General features: G+C 45.4%; 1 non-coding gene across 1 annotated transcript; it reads left to right on the forward strand.

Moving 5' to 3' along the window:
- Positions 1 to 2,645: 2,645 nt before the first annotated feature.
- On the forward strand, positions 2,646 to 2,739 carry trnay-gua (transfer RNA tyrosine (anticodon GUA)). Its single transcript has 2 exons — positions 2,646 to 2,682; positions 2,704 to 2,739. It is a non-coding gene; the product is annotated as a tRNA-Tyr (tRNA).
- Positions 2,740 to 3,210: the final 471 nt, after the last annotated feature.

The raw sequence follows: 3,210 nt of genomic DNA on the forward strand, positions 1-3,210 counted from the left end.
CAGTCGAGCCCCAGCATCCACAGCGTTCCAGGGAAGTGAGTTTGTAATTTCCACAACACTTTGTGTCAAAAATTGCGACCTTGTTTTGCTCGTAAATGACCCAGCTCTAATTTTAATATCATCAAGAAGGTGGCAGATGGAGTATAATGTGGGGAAATGTGAAATTATTCACTTTGGTAGGAAGAATAGAAAAGCGGAATATTATTTAATAGATGAGAGATTGAGAATTATTGGTGTTCAGAGGGATTTGGATGTCCTTGTACACGGATCACATAAAGTTAACATGCAGATCCAGCAAGCAATTAGGAAAGCAAATAGTACGTTGGCCTTTATTGCAAGTGGGTTGGAGAACAAGAGTAAGGAAGTCTTGCTGCAATTATATCGGGCTTTGGTGAGACCACACCTGGAGTACTATGTACAGTTTTGGTCTCCTTACCTGAGGAAGGATATACTTGACTTCGAGGGGGTGCAATGAAGGTTCACTGGATTGATTCCTGGGATGAGAGGTTTGTTGCATGTGGAGAGATTGGGCTGAATGGCCCGATATTGTCTGAAGTTTAGAAGAATGAGAGGTGATCTCATTGAAACGTCAAAAAATCTTCGAGGGCTTGATAGGGTAGAGGCTGTTTCCCCTTGCTGGAGAGTCTAGAACTCGGGGGCATATTCTCAGGATAAGGGATTGGCCATTTAAGACTGAGATGAGGAAAAATTTCCTCACTCAGAGGGTGGTGAATCTTTGGAATTCTCTACCCCAGAGGGCTGTGGATGCTCAGTCATTAAATATATTCAAGAATGAGATCGAGAGATTTTTGGACACCGAGGGAATCAAGGAATCGGGCAGGAAAGTGGAGTTAAGGTAGAAGATCAGCCATGTTCTTACTGAATGGAAGAGCAGCCTCGAGGGGCCGTATGGCCCACTCCTGCTCTGATTTCTTGTGCCCTCTTGTTCTGGATTCCCCTCCAGAAGAAATCATTTCTCTGTACCTACCTTATTGAATCATTTTATTATTTTAAACACCTCGATGAGGTCACATCTCAATGTTCTAAACTCATGGGAATAAAAACCAAGTTTATGCCACCTCTCCTCATAATTTAACCCTTTTAACCCCGGCATCATTCTGGTGAATCTGCACTGTACCTTTTCTAAGGCCGATTTATCTCTCCCTCGGTTCGGTGCCCAGTTCTCCAGGTGGGGTCTGACCAAGGTTCATTACAACTGAAGCATCACTTCTGTATTCCAACCCCACTCGAGATAAAGGTCAACATTCAATTAGACTTGTTGATTATTGTCAAGATTTGTAAGGAATTTGCGAAGAATTCGAGGGGATCTTAGAGTTGGGATTTTTCTTTATTCTGTCCACTCAAGGAGTTTGATAACAGACTTACTCCTTTGAATTTAGTGCTGGATTATTGGGCCGTGATGTGTTTACTTGTTTGTATTTTGTTAAATACATTTGCTGAGTGTATTTAAACTTAAGACAAGATTCCCAGGCCTGATGCTCTATTCACACATCGAAGGTGAGCGAGATGCTGTGGGACACACGATAAGTCCAGTCGCTGAAAGTGATTCACAGACTGGGTTTTGTGTTTAGTGATCCCGGGTACATTACTGATACCTTCCCTGGATCCCAAGGCTGGGAGAGGCACTCGGGAAGGACCGGGGAGCTGGGACTTGGCCATGAGAGTAATTGAAGGTATGAGAACTGAAATAATCTACAGTGAGAAAGGAGAAAAGGCAGAATAATCGGTAATGAGGACATCAATTAGTCTCTTATCTTGAATTCATCAAGTAATTGACCCATTCTGTTTGAAACAAAGTTGATTTATTTGACATAGATCCAGAATATTGAATTTCAGCCCAGTTATAGCGGTTATTAACATCAGCAGAAACAAATCCCAACTTCCAGAATGATGTTCTGCTGCTGAAACCCTCATCCGTGCCTTTGTTTACCTCCAGACTCGACTATTCCAATGCTCTCCAGGCCCGGCCTTCCACTTTACACCCTCCGTAAACTTGAACCCACAATCTCCAGATCAATAATCAGTCCCATTATTCATTGTGTCACTGGCCCAGGCTGTGGAGAACACGGAGCAGCTCCCACTCCCACAGCACTGCGGTATGAGCAGGTACCGATTCAGCCTCAGTCATGAGCACTGGAATCCACGAGTCCGGGTGTGTCAAAGGTGCACGGTGAACAATCACCAAAGTGAAACATTTTTTCCGCTTCCCTTCGATACCTCAGCTGGTCGAGCGACAAGACTGTCGTGGAAAATAAGACAAAGTCATCCTTCCGTCATTTGTTCAATTCCTGCTCGAAGGAGAACGCGTGATTTTGCAATAAGCAGCAATAAGTTCAAGGTCGCTCTCTTAACTTTACAGGCACCTCACAGATTAACATGTTGCCATGAAGGCACAGGACGCCTCTTTTCCTTTCTCAAACCTGAAAACTTTCTGTGTCTGCCCAAACAAGGCTGCTCTGCCTCTGCTCACCAGCAGGGAGCGCTTTTGAGCAGCAATACTTCAAAACACTCAGCTCTCGCTTTCAGGCAAAAGAAGTCTTCGATCAGCACCGGACTCCACGAGTCTGAACGTGTCAACGGGCGCACGGTGAACAATCACCAAAGACAGCACTGTTTATCACTTCCCTTCGATAGCTCAGCTGGTAGAGCGGAGGACTGTAGTGAATAAAACAAAATAAAGTCATCCTTAGGTCGCTGGTTCAATTCCGGCTCGAAGGAGTGAGTGTGATTTTGGAATAAGCAGCAATTACCTCAAGGTCACTCTCTGAACTTCACAGGCAGCTCACAGATTAACATGTTGCCACTCAGGCACAGGACGCCTCTTCTCCTTTCCAAAACCGAAAAGCTTTCTGTGTCTGCCCGAGCACGGCTGTTTCACTCGAGCATTTCCCTCTGCTCACCAGCAGGGAGTGCCTTTGAGCAGCAACACTTCAAATCGCCCTCAATTTCAGGCAAAATGGTCTTTGATCAGTCAGTCAGTCAGGGCTCTCGCTGCTCCTCGAGCTCGGGCGGCTGTTGCTTTCCGGTGACCTCGTCTTCCTTCCGAAGGCTCGGGCTCTTCTCAGCATCACTCATGATTACTGTGGCTTCCCGTTCTGCTGTTCCTCACTTGCTGATGCTCGATACCGCCGATTGGAGCAAAGTATTTAATATATTCAGGGAGCGGAAACCCAAGGCAAGATTTCTCTG

This window comes from Heptranchias perlo, unplaced genomic scaffold, assembly GCF_035084215.1.
Source record: "Heptranchias perlo isolate sHepPer1 unplaced genomic scaffold, sHepPer1.hap1 HAP1_SCAFFOLD_275, whole genome shotgun sequence".
Taxonomy (NCBI): Eukaryota; Metazoa; Chordata; class Chondrichthyes; order Hexanchiformes; family Hexanchidae; genus Heptranchias; species Heptranchias perlo.